This window comes from Drosophila takahashii, chromosome X (assembly GCF_030179915.1).
Source record: "Drosophila takahashii strain IR98-3 E-12201 chromosome X, DtakHiC1v2, whole genome shotgun sequence".
Classification (NCBI taxonomy): domain Eukaryota; kingdom Metazoa; phylum Arthropoda; class Insecta; order Diptera; family Drosophilidae; genus Drosophila; species Drosophila takahashii.
Window position 1 is genome coordinate 22947229 of NC_091683.1, and position 17932 is coordinate 22965160.

The following is a 17932-nucleotide window of genomic DNA, read 5'->3' on the forward strand; positions in this document are numbered from 1 at the left end:
ACAATCTTCACGGAAAGGGCTATGGATCAGATTATAAGTCAATGTAGCAGAAGACAAGTTGACTTTAAATTCATACCGCCACGAGCACCATCATTCGGAGACCTCTGGGAGGCAGCCGTAAAATCAGCCAAAAAACTGTTATTGACAACCAGCTCTACGGCATCATTGACGTTTGAAGAGTTAAACACAGTAATAGTCGAAGTCGAAGCAATCTTAAACTCACGACCAATTACACCTATATCAAATGATCCCACAGAAATGGCGGCCCTTCCTAATTGGCGAACCACTAACGGCTCCACCTGACATTAATGCCGATCGCAAGCCAAATTCGCAAGTAAAGCGCTGGGAATTGGTTTCCAGGCTGAAGCATTTATTCTGGAACCAATGGCGAGTAATTACAAGAGCTTCAGGCTCGGCACAAGTGGAAGACAGAAGCACAAAACGTCAGGGAAGGACTAATGGTGGTGGTAAAAGAAGATAATTTACCAGTAATGAATTGGCCACTGGGACGAGTAATTAAAACTTATCATGGTGCGGATAATCGTGTTCGGGTTGTTGATGTACGTCGGAAAAAAGTAGTGATGGGCAGCACAGTCTCAGTCCTACTGAGACTGTCAACATTACGCGTTTCACAAGCCACCCCGGAATATTCTATGAACGACTCGGCACGTCAAGAACGGCAATTTCGGAATGGACCATCATTGCGTATTAAGACTTGAAACCATATTGGAGCGATATGAATATATTGTCCACTGGGATTAAGGAACTCAGGCACAAGTGTTCTGAGCTGCATAACGAAAACGCATGCAACTCTATATTTGAGCATTTTCAACATGTATATGGCGAGCTACAAGAAGGAAGCTATCTGATTAACCATTCCCGACAGCGAAGATCACCACTCGATATAGTAGATAACGTGGCTAACTCACTATTTGGCGTACTGGACGCCAGGTACGCAGACGACATGGCCAAGAGAAGACATGTTGATGATGCTACTCAAAAACCAAACGTCGATCTTGGATTCAACTATAAACGTAGTCAGGAAAAGCAAGTCATCCACTGATAACCGCATCAGAAATTTGGAGCATCAACTAGCAACCCTCAACAAGGAACGAGGCAGATATCAAGGCGACCACTTACAGCAAGCATTTGTAATCTTAACTGCCCAGCTAACTCTGCTGGCAACTGAAATGCAGCGGATGCGAGCGGAAATTGCAAGCGTTCTTAACGACATTCGTCATCGAACCATCAGTCCCATGCTGGTAACTCCTAGGCAGCTAAGAAACCAATTAGACAAAATTCGGGATCATCAACTTCCGGATCAAATGTTGCCGGTCTCATCGGAAAATGTAATGGAACTCTATAAAATCATGCGCGCTGAGGGAACCACAACTAAAGATCATGTTATATTCAAAATAACAGTGCCTCTGGTATCAAGAGCACAGCAGGAAGTCTTCAGTATCATTCCCATCCCGACGTGGAAATCAGGAGGCTGGAATCGGTTCGACATTAAGTAACCTATCATAGCTGTAAATTCCCACAGAGATCAATTCATGGGTCTTACTGCGGATGAGTTCAAGCAATGTCTAGTATTATCCAACAACGAACACATTTGCTTTAACCATCAAGCCGCATTCAACGCTGAAAATCGGTGTGAGTTTCAGCTATTCAACAACAAATCTGAAACACTCTGTGAGATTATTAAGCCGAAAGCAGATTTGATTAGGTTAAGAACGCATCAACGAAACAGTTGGATGTTTGCGACCCACAGCCTAATAGAACTTTAAGCTGTATGCAAGGGAATACCATCCACCATTCAACTGGATGGATCGAGCTTATTGTCTCTGTCCCCGGGCACCGCACATTCAGCACGATGATCACCGAATCACTTTTAGCGTATATTCCTTTTGGCAATATAAAAACACCCGTTGTGGAAGATACATCAGAGTCAGCTCGAGACGAACTGGATCGTCTACAACAAATTACGAATGTCGAACAAAGAATCATATATCATGACACTTGCTGCCGATACTGCAATTATACACCTAGACCGTCAGTATGCTTAACAGTCATCAACTTGCCAACGCAGCGAAAATAGCTGTCAATAAAATCAGTCTCAATCTCAGAATACCACTGAATGTTACTCATCTACCATCGCAATCAACAGAGGCTGTCGCTGTGTCTTCAGAACCTCATCTTGCGCACCATTCTCCGCCGTCCACCTAGTACCTACCACCTAGGAATGGAGATGAAGTTTGTAATCGACACCGGTGCGGTAAAAACATAATTCTTGGAAATGTTATAAAACAGGAAAAAACCCTTTGCACTCGCTCACACTGCCGAACGCGAAGTTTAAACTTTGTTTTTTTCTTTCTTTTGTTTTCGCCGAAAGCAAAGCACATGCACTTCGTGAGCTTTCAGTAGCAGTAGCACTTTGCAGTTGGCAATCATTCAGAAGAGAATTTTTAACTGTAAGCACTGCCGGTTCAGTGGTCGTCGAAATAATTCCTATCTACAATGATAGAACTGCCCCAACTGCAACGCCTGTTTGGGATCGTTTTGAAGACGCCAGCGAAAATACTCGCCGATTTCACATGTACACCATTATTTTCATATTCGAATATAACTAAGTATATATATGTCCTAATGTGGAGACACCAACAAGAAGCGGTGCCTTTATCATACTAACACTTACCAAACATACATACATTCATATGTACACTCTTCAATCGACTCTGATTGCTGTACGCGAAACTTAAAGAGAGAATAGATAAGCAAATAAAGCTTTGCCAAGCGAAGCAATTTCTGGGATTCCCATAAAATGAATTTTCTTTGTATATATACACAGTTTTTTTGCGGATCTGGCAACAGTTGGCTGAAACTTTTTCTGGAAAATAAAGAAAGCAAAACTTTGTCTGTTTTAACGGCATAACAGACCCAAACGAAGCCTTAGCCTACAACATCTCAGTGGTAGCCACCATCAGAACGGTGAGCGAACATTCTGTGAAATGAAATCCAGATCTGCTCAAAAACAGCATAATTCTGGAATCGGTCTCCTCTTATAACAACCCAATATGGGTTGTAGACTTAAAGTCATTCTCGCGGAAAAATACCGCGAAAATACGTCTTTGTCAGGAAACGGGGCAAATCGGCAAGTTCAGTTATGTCAACATAGATGACGTCATAATTTTTTCAGAAGACGAAAACTCTCACATCAAGCATTTAGATTGGGTTGTAAAAAGCCTTTACGACGCAAACATGAGAGTCTCAGTACCAAAATCACTTTTTCTAAAAAAAAACGTAAATTTACTCGGGCTTATTGTCATCAGTAACGGCGCTACAACGGACCCAAAAATGTAAAGGCAATAAAGGAGTTCCCTAAGCCAAAGAATGTGTTTGAGATAAGGTCATTTTCACATAAAAAAAAAAAACAAGTCTCAGAGCGACATAAATTACGCAACGTATTATGTCCTAGGATGTCATGCTCAGATATCCGAACTACAACAAGAAAGGAAGCTACCTTCGGCCAGCCGAAGCTTATATACCCTTGTAGATAAAAGAATACTCACTCGGTGCAGTTCCAGGGATTCCAGATTCAGCGTTTCGATTTATTTCAATTTTGTTTTTAAGTAGTCAAGAATCAAAACGCCTACTTCCTACAAAGTTACAATGAATTTTCTTATATTTGATTGGGAGCCTTAAGATATAGTGGTCCGATCCGGCTGGCTCCGACATATGTACTACCTGCAATAGAAAGAAGACCTTCGGGAAAGTTTCATCGCGATAGCTTTAAAACTGAGAGACTAGTTCGCATAGAAACGGACAGACGGACAGACGGACAGACGGACAGACGGACAGACGGACAGACGGACATGGCTAGATAGACTCGGCTATTGGTGCTGATCAAGAATATATATACTTTATGTGGTCGGAAACGTCTCCTTCACTGCGTTGCAAACATCTGACTGAAATTATAATACCCTCTACAAGGGTATAAAAAGGCATTTGATCTAACGACAGATGCCTTAGCTTTTGGCATTGGGGCTGTGTTATCCCAAGAAAGTCGTCCTATTACAATGATCTCGAGGACAGGAAGGTCAACGAAAGATAACTATTGGCGATCAAATGGGCATTAGCAAAGTTACGGCATTACCTATATGCGGCGAAGGATATAAACATCTTCACCGATCACCAACCTTTTACTTTTGCAGTGTTGGATTCGAACCTTGAACGAAAGCGGCGTGTGGATCTTTTATAAACGCGAGAAAGAGAATTTAGTTGCAGTGCTTACATAAACAAAGGCTCGGTCACTAAGCCGAAACATGAGTCGATCACAGAAAATGCAAGTCTCAGCATTCTGTTACACGCGCAGGCCGCTCAGTCAAACTCAAGTAAATGCATATACCCTTGCGCTCCAGCTTAAGAGAGCATAATTAAATACACATAATGTATTTGATATATGATATACACGAGACTTACGCTTACTTAGAACCTTAGGAAAACTGTAAGATCAGAAACAACTGGACGCTGGTGGCGGCACCTTTGCTGCTCCAAATTTAAATAAAAGATTATTAAAACGAATCGAAGAGATTTTTCTCTACATGGCGACCGTGACAAGTGTTCACGTTTAAACCGTCAATTATACCAACGCTGGAATAAAACAACATTCAACAAGTGTGAGAGGCAATCCGCCCCTTACGCCAACGCGGGAAACTGGCAAATAGGAAGGAAAAATCGAAAGTCTGAATGAGTAGAGTGCGAGTAATGGGCAAACGCGGAGGCCAGAAAAACATGATCAATAAAAGAATAGCTCATATTAAGTGGCTATTATACACAAATACGCAGCACACATGGGCAACGGCAGAAAAATTACCTGCTGAACTTGATTTTGTAAAAGAATGCCTCCAGCTACGAAAGCCAAACACCGCAACTGTAGCGAGCGAAGTACTTGATATATTATTTACTTATTTACTTCATCAAATATACACATATTTTTACACACTTATTAATCTCAACATTTGGTTGACAACGGCCTCCATACCGGCCATGTTATAATTAATTGAATAAATTCATTCTCAAACTGGACGTCATCGTGTTTACATCTTTTTATTGAAATCCCGTTATCACACAACTCACTCAGCTAATATAAAAGTTAAAAATGACACAGTAATTAATAAACCACCATCACAAAGCCTTGCCGAAGAAACCTTACGTCTGCCCGAACGACTGCCCTGAACCACTAGACGCAGCAGCGTGCAAATACACATGCACGAAAAAGACCAGTGCGAGGACCAGCAGAAAAATGTTCAGTTTTTTTTTGCAAGAGGTGACTTTTGTCGGTCATAAATGTACTGATAAAGGAATACTTCCAGACGAAAAGAAACATGTGTAGTATGCAAGTTATCCAACCCAATAAACAATTGCGCTTGCGCCGCGGTCCTTCTAATATAAACATTTGCGCCGCGGGCCTTCTACTCTAAACTAAGCCGGGTCTCCCAAATGTAAACATTATCATCCGGTCAGCACACAGCGAGGCCCAAAATTGCAGAATAATCTGTTTAATCGATTTCCACAATCAAACCAATAATTGCATCACCCAATTTATTCCGACTCTCTTGAGTCCATCTCTTATTCAATTCTTGACAAGTCCCTAGATTCTCTTAAATTTGTACAAAACCAAATATAAAATAAATGATACATTTTAATAAAGAACGATAACAAGAAAACACTGTGAACCTATCTTCTTCATAGGCGGAGCGGGAACATTACATGGTGACCGTGACAGGACACAGGATGTACACTTGGAGAACATCGAGGACATTGAAGGACCTCAAGAAGAAAAAACAAAGGAAACGGAAACACAAAAAAAATTAGCAGGAGACAACGACAAATAAAGATCGCAGTGAGTAGAGTGTGATGTGTGCTAAACGCAGTGGTGTGGTAAAAAGATTAAAAGCCAAAAGGGCTGAATTACTGAAGCTACTAAATAGCGGAAGTGAATTAAATTGGATCAATTCGGTAAAACTACATGCCGAACTTGAATATATAAAAAACCAGAACCACACACACATAATATGAAATTACCTTCGTAATTTTGAAACGGAAAAGCAAAGTAAGCAGATTCTGGACATCGGAGCTTAAATCCCAGGAAAGGGGGGTACTGCCTACGGGTGGAAAGGAAGCCTCGTCCAAAACTGAAAAGCTATATAAGGAAAGACCCAATATCCAAACATTGGAGAATATCCACGAAAGAGGACAATGTCGGCAGAAAATCTTCAGCTATTCGAAGAGGAGATCCAGGAGATCTACCGGGAGTCTACGCGGATCCGGGACGGAAATCGCGAGGCACAGGAGAGACTGATGCAGACGCTAACCAAACATATTGATTTGGTACAAGATACGTATACATAAGAAACACATACACGAATTGTATTATACATAAGTGCTGCCTGTGTGCAGCGTAGATTACGAATTCTCATTCTTAAATATTACAAAGCAGTTCGATTTTGACAAACAAACCATTCAGTCTTATTATTTCTACTTTAAACTCAAATCCATGTTTGTCTACATAAAATCCCACGAGTAACCCAGCAAACATTGTCTACTGAAGAAGAACCCTCGCGAGATTCTTTGAGAGGCTTGAGGACATCGACGAGAGATGACCTCATACCGGATCATCGTGAAATCGCAACTACCCATTGTTTAACAAATCGCAATAAAAAGAGAAGTGCTAATTCACCTTTCGTTTATTATCGCATCTGGTTCACCGTCATCCTCCTCACATCAACTGCGATGCATATTTTTTATATATTATATAAAAACTAATGTAAAATTGAGCGACATTAAAGTTGCCCAATAAGCGTGTGGTCTGAAAACCATACAAAAACTAGGCAGGTTTTTCCATTGTTAAAAAAAATTTTCTCAGAAGAAATACGAGCATTTACGAAGGGAGTTACAGAGCTAGGCAAGTACTGCGGCCGAGAAGGGACCTGTGGAACTATCGTGGAAGCACTAACTCAAGAGGTGGATGAATTTCAGGACACACAGAACCTGTTCAACCACCAGAGGCAAAAAAGAGGTGCCCTCGAATTGGTAGCTGTTTGGAGTATTGGGTTCACAGTAAAAGAGTTGGATCATACTCACCTACTTGAAAAACAAACTTCAATACTGGACAGTACGGTCAACGTAATGAAATCGAGCTACAACATGATGGAAGAACGCGTAAAGAGCGTAGAAGGTCATGTCGCAAACCTCGAAAATTCCATCAAAACAGAAAAGGTGGCCCAAATAGCGACAGAGCTATCTTTAGTCGCCGGGCATATAAAACGCAACCAAGCAATGATACTTAATGTTGTGACCGGAGTTCACAAAGGAATGATTGAGTCAGCGTTGCTGTCAGTAAATCAACTGCGACGAGAGTTGATCAACATCCAGGCACATTTGCCGAATGGACGGAGGCTGCCAGTCAAACAGGAGACTATCCACGATGTATACCGACTGATAACAACACAGGTCCAGGAACTGGACGAACTATTAGTGTTTCATAGCAAGGTGCCGTTAGTAGACGATGAGGAATTCAACGTCTATCATCTATCACCGATCCCAATCGTAATGAACAACACCATCAGAATCGTCCGCACAGAAACCGATTATTTGGCGATCAGTGACCATCAAGATTGGCATTTCGCCATCAGCAAGGAAGAGCTCGAAGGATGCACAAGGCTGTCAACAGGATCATTGTTGTGTAAGCTACTACTATCGTGCATTTTCGTGACCGCCAATGAAATCGCCTTGACGTATGTATGCGGGGAAGAACGCCATCAAGTTCACATAGGCGGCAGTGGAAAAATAGCCTTGAATGAAAACTGCATAGCTCGCAATGCAACGGTAACATTACAAGGGCAATCAGCAATACATGAGCAAGAATCACACACAACAGTTGACGCAGCTACAACAAGGGGTACAAAACCTGAAGAAAATGCAGACTCAACAACCGAATGAGTCGATGGACGGCATTCAAAGATATATGAGCATCAGCACAATGTCAACAATAGCAATAATCACCATAGTTGCAATGGTCATAATTGCAATTATACGATGGAAAAGGAGAAAAGATGTATGCTTCAAAAATGAAGACGAAGGAAACAAGACTACAACGACCATAGGAAGGCCTGAAAAGGGAACCCCACCAGAGCCCAAGAATCGATCAACAAGAATTACTCGCACATTCAAAATGAGCCTTCTCCTGCACCGCTTGCTTCCGCCCAACGCTATGATCTATCTTTTGACTCTGGGCCGAGTCCTCTTAATAAAGTACTTGAATATGTAACCCCCGTTATAAATCTATGTGTGTGTGTTTTTTTTTTATGACGAATTACGGCGAAGCGAGCATCAGGAAGACACAGGATAGAACCAGGTTCTACTCGTATAACCTTCTCAGGAGGAAAGGCACACCGTTTACGATGGGTCAACAGCTCGTACGCAGTAGAAGGTGCCCGCCAAATCGTCGCATGGGAGATCATCCAACAGCATCCAAGATTTCCGAACGGGGAAAGAGCACGGGACTCCCACAACATCAACTACCACACGGCGGCAAACGTAGAGCTACCAAAGGTAGCAGTTATGGCATGAATATTTATACGAAATAAGTGTCTGGTCAGCACTTGGTGCCGAAGCGATATTGGCAACACAGCAACAAAATAAAAAAAACGTTAAAAATCAAGCCTGGAGTCAACATCGGATTCCCAGGCATCGGCATCGATATCTGATTCTGTTTGAGCAGATATAGCAGGACTGCTGCTGCGGTATACGGCGGTGACAACGTGGTGAAATTCGAACGCAGTGCCATCGTCCATCACTACCAGGATTAGGGTACTGGGAGGCTACCAATGGCCACGGAACAGCAAACCGACGGCACTCAGCAACCAAACACGGGTACCTCGCCAATTGCTCCGTAGCCGACGAGAGACCTTGGTAACGCCGAAAGGACCTTGGTCTTTAGAAGAAGCTTCCGCCTTATCTAAGTAGTATAAAAGCACGCATCAATAATCCTATAAATCAGTTATCTACTCACCTCCTAACTCCGCGTCTTTTACTCGGCCCCCACGGGAACACACTCGCGTCAAACCAATAAGTGAAACGCAAAGGTGTCATCATACATAATACAATAATATAATAAAATATATAATACAAAAAAATATACAAATTAGTGGATTCAGAGCAGTCGCCACTATATTCCATAATGAATGTCTTAAGGACATAAATCTTACAACTGAAGTAAACAATCGCAAATCATCAAGGTCTGTTGATCCATTTGGTACACGTCATAATACTCAAAAGAATCAGCAGCAAAATAAAACACGTATACAAGGAAATGGTGGCGTCACTCTTTTTTCAACATTAGCTGGGGATAAGATTGTTAATATTAATGCTGTGGTTACTGAAATCGAATTTAAGAATGCGCTGCTATCCGTACCACCTATAGTCCACAATGAGAACGCACAAGCAATAAACTCTACAGAATCAATTACTGATATACCATTAACTATTTTAGATACTGTAATGAATCTTGTAGCTGCCCCTAAAATACCCTTAGAACTAAGCTAAGACCTAAAGTCCGTTAGACCTTATCTGTAAGATACAGTGCTTTGCAGTCGAGACGGTGTCAGTGAGCATCTATTTAACAGCTCTGTTAGACCCTTACAGAATATGGATAAGGTCAAAGAAAACAAAGATTAACATGGAATAGTGTCAAGTAGCTGGGAAAAGGAAAAGGGAAAGTCGGGTTTCGTGCTAGCTGAAGGGCGAAGTTACCTTCTTTTGGGTTTTGATTCTCAAGCAGAGAAGGTCGTAGGTTCGGAGTACTTATTCCAACTCGCTTTTGCAGTGAACTCCAACCTAAAAGTAAGGTCAGGAGCATCACAGAAGTTTGCGCGTGTGTTCCCAAAAAGGGAAAAATCCGAAATAACCATAAAAACCTACGGCCATAGTCTAAACCAAAACCAAATAAAGTTACAAGCTAAATTAATTAAATTTGTTGTGCCAAATCCACTGGGTAAGTTTACGCAAAAAGCTAGGTATTCCACAGGTGTCTGAAAGATAAGGGCCTATGAGGATGCAGTGAGGCAGATTTGTGGCGGAGCAGAAAAGTAAAAAAACCTGTGAAAACTAATGCCCTAAGTTTCCGTCAGGTGTCCATTTCCGGTACGATTTAAATAGCCGGTAATTTTCTTCCCGTTGGAAAATATTCCATCGCATGCCTATAACAGAAGCCGAGAACAGTGAGAGAGCGTAGCGCAGACACAAACCCGAGAGAGAGGCTCCGTATGCGGTATTGTGTTAGAGAGAGAAAAAGCATAGCTTAAACGCAGAAAAAGAGCAATGACCGAACAGCGGAGAGTGGGGATGGGAAATTAGATTAGTGGGTAGTTATGTAAGAAAGTGTCTGTTTAAATTTTAAGTTTTGTCAGTTTGAAAAAAAATGTCCCAATGGCCTCGGTGAGCGTAACACAGTGCGAGTGTGAAAAAACTGGAAAAAAATACATACAATTTTCGAATTAATTAAATTTTAACCCTCCCAACAAGACATACAGGAACGACCTTTGGAAAGCGCTTTCTACGTTGGAACCGATTGAAATGTGAGTGAAGCCACTGTTTGTCAACGATAACATGGGAACAGAAAACCCTTTGTTCACCTTAGCTAACATAACTAAAAGCGAAATTAAATCAGATGGTAAACAAAGTGGTTTTGTTGTTTTGAATTTCTGGAAGAACTTAATCGTAAAAGTACATTTTAAAACGTAATAATTTAAAGAATTATATTTAAATTTATGAGTTATCAATATTGGGAAAAACCCGGAAAAAGATATGAAATTTTATATTGTAATTTTTAGTCTATAATAAATTATTATACGTAATGTTTGCGTAGATAACTATTTTTTGATCGCCGCTAATTAACCCCTAACCCCATAAAACAAAAGGGGCCATGAATAAGTTTAAAGTGGAACTTCGTGGCCAAGGTTGGGTGGGCATATTGGGCCGCAACAAGATCAGCGGACCCTCTCCGATATCCATATTTTCTTTGCATGTCCTTCTAGCTGTCATACGTGTAACTTGTTCTCTCCGTCCGGTTTAGCATTTTTTTTGGTTCGTTTTTGCACGTTTTAATTTAATAATAAGGTAGTAGGCCTCGTGGTATAGCAATTATAACATCCCCCCATTTGCCGACGAGCCAGTGAAGCCGGAGAAATATCATACGTGCCGGCTATACCCGAGAATTCCATCTTGTCTATATATTTTTAAAGGTTACCCATTACAATACGACAACAATGGCCGCTCCCGTAACGATAACTAGTACTGAGCATGTTCATGAGTCAGTAACATACGCAGATGATAATGAACCAATCTGGGAGATTCCACGAATGGTTCGTGCGGAACACTCATCACATGATGAATTTAACATTGATGAATTCACTACACAAGTGAAGACAGACCTGCTTAAAATAGAAAATCAAATGGGAAGCAAATTCGAGATCATTAATAATACACCCCCTCGTACTTTTACTTACTCGACAACTATCCATATTTTTAAATACGATGCACCGGTTGTCCCGTTACAACAAGGAACCGTCTGGAGGACCAATTGAGTTTTTAAACCGGCTCACGTGATCAACTTAGGCCACATGAAGCAGTTAATCGGTCAAGTGGCACCAGCACGGAGGCAACGTTCGATCGACTGGATAGGATCAGCTTGGAAAAGGGTCGCGGGATCACCGGACAAGTCGGATTGGGATGCCATCCTAAAGGAAGAGGACAACTTGGCGAGGAACAACAATCAGCAGATTCGGATCAGCGTCAGAAGCTGAACGATGTGATAGGAAGAGTCAACGCAATAGACGGGGATTTCCACGTAACGACGGCCAGGTCAACGAGAACACAAGTCTCTCGTCGAGGCAGTCGGGTTTTCCCGACCCATGATTCTAACAAACGGTACCACACTCCTGAACACTCTAGCGATGCCCAAGGTTGTGGATAGAAAATACCGACTCATGAGAATATACCCGACGATATCGGGCGGAAAGCAAGTCGTCCTAAAGTACAACAAACTGGCAATGGACAGCACGGAAACATATGCCCTCCTTGGAAATATGTTTCCAAGGAGGGAACAGGACTTATTCAAGTTGGAAGGGGATAGTTGCATACCAAAACTGCTAAGACGGTAGCTACTACAGCCAAGAGACACCATTTGAAGGGTTCGTACATCGTGCAATTCGACAATGAAACAATTGCAATCGGCGACCGAAACTACAGCAGCTGTTCCTCGACACACCTGATGGCCATGTCAGCAGTTCTAACCCAAATAAAAACAACGGGTTACGAACTCTCGGTGAAATATGTTCACGAATTCAGCATGGAGAATCTAAAGAAACTATCGGTCATGTCCGACGAGATTGTAATATCTTTCTCAGTGGAAATCGTCATAGCTCTTTCCATCATGACAGCGGGGTACCTCGTTTGGAAGAAGATAACGTCAACCAAAGGAATTCCTGAGCTGCGGGACCCACTTGCGAACCTGGAGGCACAGGGTACCCAGGAACTACGACGAAGAGTATGATCTATGTACCGCGTGAGTTACCTATTACCAACTCCCCGCACCCCTTCAACTATAAGTCGTCTACGAATTCTTATTCTGAAATATTACAAATCAGTTCGTCACTGACAAGCCAACCACACAGTTTTTCTTTTAAATTCAATTTATAAATTATAATTATAATTCACATAAAAAATTCCACAACGTAACCCAGCAAACATCAGCATCGGAAGAAAGCCTTTAGGTCTCTTTTGGTGGACCGAGGACATCGACGAGAGATGACCCCACACAGGATCATCCTTAAAGTCAACTAAATCGCAACTACATATGTCTTTCAACCACAATAAAAGAAACAAGTTCATCGTCAATCGTCACAACACAAATTATTCCGTTACCAACTACGATCAACGTTCGACCCTCGACTGGTAACTCGTGCATTGTAGCAGCCGGTAAGAGTGCTGTAGTATGCACATATATAGAGTACACACTGTACCAACGGCAACAATGTCAATGCCGAATATGCAGGATCAGCACTCTTCAAGTGCAAACGCAATCCGATCGCGCACGCCTTTCGCGGGCGATAAGCGGCTGCGTCGGCAGTTCCCACAGCTTGGCGACAGCAACAAATTGATCCAAATGTAAGTGCACATTACATTCCCTCTCTGAGAACCACTCTCAGATATGTATAAGATTTATATGAAATAAGGCTAATACATAAATCCGCTGCGCCGCTGCCGGCTCGACCGACAGCGCTGCCCCAGATTGAGAGCTAAGAAGGAGTTATGGAAATCAACAGGGAGCAGTCTAAAACTCCTAACCAAAAGATCAACAACTCCTACAAAGGGGGATGAACTATTTGAAATAATGTAATGTGTTAAGTGACTAGTTTATACGCAAATAAAAACATTAAAATACTATTTGTAATAATGTAATGTGTTTAAGAGACAAGTTTATACGCAAATAAAAACATTAAAATTAGTATACCAGTATGTGTGTGTTATAACTTTGAACGGGATAATTATGAAACTACAGTGCAGCTGAGAGCTTGCCAGTTCTCAAGGCGAAGTACGGCTACTGCTACAGCGCGTACGAAAGGTGTTGGGCCCAAACAGCAGACCAAATAGCGTAAACTCCGCAAATTCCGCAACCTACCCCAACAGCAGCGGATCCTCCCCAGGCATATCATTCGTCAGGCTGTCGGCTTCCGTCGTTGCGATACCGAGGTTTTTATCGGCGATTATCTTCGCTGGCCAACGTCACAACCTCAGGCTCACTTCAGTCGAGAAATTATTCCACCTTAATGCTAAAACGAGTGGCGACGCTCACAATATAGTTTCCAATTCACCCCTTACTAACGATGTCTTTCGCTCAGCTTGGGATATCCTCACTGAGCGTTTCGAAAACAAGCGATTGTTAAAACAGTCAATATAAGATACTGTCCATCACACAGGAGTCTGGGTCAGCTCTGAAAGAACTTCAGAGTACCATCCAGGGTGGCCTTACTGCATTATAAATGTTGATACTTGGGATTGCCTCTTGGTGTATATGTGCTCGTCCAAGCTCCCAAAGCTTATGTTTTCCCTGTGGGAGCAGTCGCCTTCATATATGCCACCTGGGTTCCAGTTTCCAAGCGCGAGCCCAAATAGACTCCGGATCTGAGGCGACCTTCAATATTGAGCGCCTTATCTACTTTATTAAATTGCAGTTCCAGGTTATCCAGGAACAGGTCTCAGGGCTTAATCAGACCGTCTCCGCTGAGACCAAAAAGCTCTGTCAGTCATGATCCGTTCTCCGACCTGACCTGGCCTACAGCTAAACACGACTTCCTATGTTCTTCCGCAAATAGCAGGAAATCTTCGTTCATGTCCGGTTCGGCAACATTTCCTGCGAGATCTCCCGAACTTTCACTAGCGGACCCAAAGTTTTATGAGAGCGCGCAAATAGATCTTCTAATCGGGGCCGACATACTTCCATCCATTCTCCTAAGCGGTACCCGAGCAAACATCTGGGGCTCTCTTCTCGGTCAAGAGACCATTTTCGGATGGATTCTAGCAGGACCAGTACTCGCTCCGAGGCAAAAACAAATATCATCATTTTCCACGCAAGTTACACACGCGTATGAAGAGTCCCTAGATAAACTCCTCACCAAATTCTGGGAGGTGGAGGATCTGCCAGTAAAGGTGGCAAAGGAATCCGATGTGATCTGTGAGGACAATTTCCTCCGGAACACCACAAAAGACGATACCGGCAGGTATGACGTGGATATTCCAAATCCCTGCCGTTGGCTCAATTCTTAAAAAACGAGCAGCGACTAAAAGGGGACAGCGAGATAAAACATGGTTCCTCGTCCACGTAGCTCTCAGGCATTGGATAGCAGACTTACTCGAGGTTTGAATTTCTACGGATGCCGAGTCTGCCATGGAATCCATTCCTAAAGCTGAGCGCAGAGAAGCGGGTCCGGGCAGTGCTCATTAATAAGTACTGCTCGAATTGTCTCGCCCACAAGCATTCCGACAGGAACTGTCGCAGTGGTTACAGGTGCAAAACGTGCAACGGGAAGCACCACACGTTGCTCCATAGGTAAGTTATCCAACCCGTGAAACGGTTCCATTTATGGAATTAATAAACACATTTTTAAATTCAGACTCAGCTACATTGCCTTTGCCTTTGTTTAAGATTCTGCCGTCGCCTTCTTCATTCACTTCGAGGGCCGCGCTTGGCCGTTCTGCTAAGATAAATAAACCTATCGTAAAATAAACAACAGCTTCCGTTTGAAGCCAAACTCTCACGTTCGAAGCCAAAAATATTGCGTTCCAATTTTCAATCAAAATTTCATCGGTCAGCATAATTTAATTTCACAACGAGATGCGACAGTTTCGGTTTTTTAGTTTAAACAAAAATAAAAGTTCTAGAAGCTTCAAAATAAATGCTTCTGGCCGAGGTTCGTTGGAGAAGATTTTAGAATTAAGGAGACAGTCTTATTCAGATTGAAACCGGGATCGGTCATAAGTAAAAGTATCTTGATGTATTAATGAGTTAGTGAATTAAGGTCTATAACCAATAAAGTAAAATTAAAAAAAATAAAAATTATATATTTTTTAATCAGCCACTACGATCAAATTGAATTTGCACGAGAGCCTCGTACAGCAACGGTCGGCGTCTCAGCAGCGGTCGCGCCGGCCAACCGCTAGCCCCGTCAAGGCGCTCGGCCTTCTCCGCTTCATCCGCCCTCATCGAAACTGGATGTGGTCCTGAAGGTCGAGCCGAACGTCCGCATCCGCACCCCCATCCGAGAGCTCTACGACGCAGTGGTCGGCAAATACGATGATCTCTCGATGGCTGACGAGCGCTTTTACTTGCCGGCAATCATCTCCGTGGTCCTCCCACACATTCACATATATAGAATATCTACTGTACCAAGAGTACTTGAAGTTAACACACTGTAATACAGTGTTTACATAAACAAAGGCCCGGTCAAAAACCTAAGTGGCCGAAACATGAGTCGATCGGTGCGCTATGTAACGCTATGTCTTCCTCATGACATCACCTCCACCTAAACCCTCTCGGGCATTGTCACCCTAAGTGAAGATGCCATTCAACCCGGACGCAAAACCGCCGACATAGCAGAAGGGATACCGAACCGAGTAGACAACTGGGCCACAGGCATCCGGCCGGGAACTGCTGACTTAAGGTGTTTCGCAACATCTACATATGTACCCCACTCCCAAGCTAGCTCTCATTTGTATACTCAGAACAGAATAAAATCAGTCCAAGAGTGACACTCAACCAGGGAACTTTATCTTTGTCTTTATTTCATTGGAATATCACCCATATCTATAATATCATTGGAATATCACCGATATATATAAGTTAACTAAAGTCATCCGGACAGAGTCGATAACCGGCTGTCCGAATACCATGCACCGGCCAAATCGCTGACACAGCATTTGACCGGATGCTCGTGCATAGCCGGCAAACACAGCACTTTTGCGTGGCCGCTTTGAGTTAGCTTCTGTTAGCTTTAAGTCCAGAATTCGTATTTAGATCTGTTTTATATCTCGAGTAAAGATCACACTGCTCATAAGCATTACTCCGGCCATCCCCGTTAATATCTCTTATTATTTTGCACTGACTGAGTCTCTAGGCCAGCAGGCGGAAGTGAATTAAATTGGATCAATTCGGTAAAACTACATGCCGAACTTGAATATATAAAAAACCAGAGCCACACACACATAATATGAAATTACCTTCGCCACAGAAAAAGGAAATACCCAAATTAATGAAGAAGTGCCCAAACGACTGTGAGGGACCACTGTGCTCGCCCCATTGCGAGTACACCTGTGCAGCCAGCACCGGTGCCCCAACATAGAAGACCATCGAGGAAGTGCAGCCAGCACCGGCAACATCTTGCCAATCAAGCGAGACCAAGGAGAAGTGAGCCGACAGCGCTTCATAGAGCGCATATTTTTTTTAACCATGCACTACGTTGCATAATTTTTTTTATTGCACTGCGATGCATATTTTTTATATATTATATAAAAACTAATGTAAAAATGAGCGACATTAAAGTTGTCTAATTAGCGTGTGGCCTAAAAAGGCAGGTTTTTCCATTGTTAAAAAACCTCACAATACCTACGGCCCAAAAAGCAAAAAACATAAAAAAATCTTATAGCAGCTCACAGAAAAACACCCAAAATGGATTTAGTAGACGTAAAAGAAGAGGACTCCACCGCAAATGTAATAGATAAAATCGAGTCCGAAACAATGAATACAGATTTAACTAACATTTTATTATCAATCTTTGTCATCATTATGAGCGCATTTATTTTGTACACGGCATATGACTTTCATAATAAATGCATATCAAAGAGAGCCATAAATAAAAGCCAGGCTAATAATGTGGACAAAATAAAACATATATACAGCACCAACAATAATTATAAAAATATGTTCGAAATAAAAAAAAAAGAAATAATTGAAAACTACAAACAATCTTATACAAATATGTATGTCCAATGGGCATTGTCCATATATTGGTATATCGAATATATATGTCATTTTATCCAATAATCTTATTAGTGTACAATGACTAAATAAATACTAAAACTAAATAAATAAAATTAATATATATAAAATATGAATACTACAGAGTGTATTAGAATCACTCTTGATAAGGAACCAAACTTTCAGAACAGAGTATTATAAAAATTCGAAAAAGGAGCTGAGCTTCTACTAATCAATGAATTCGAATATGAGTACATGAATAGGTACAACTTTGGCTTTTCCCCTTGATACATTGCTCAAGTACACAGAAGGCGATAGTATTGAGCACCGTCCCGACCC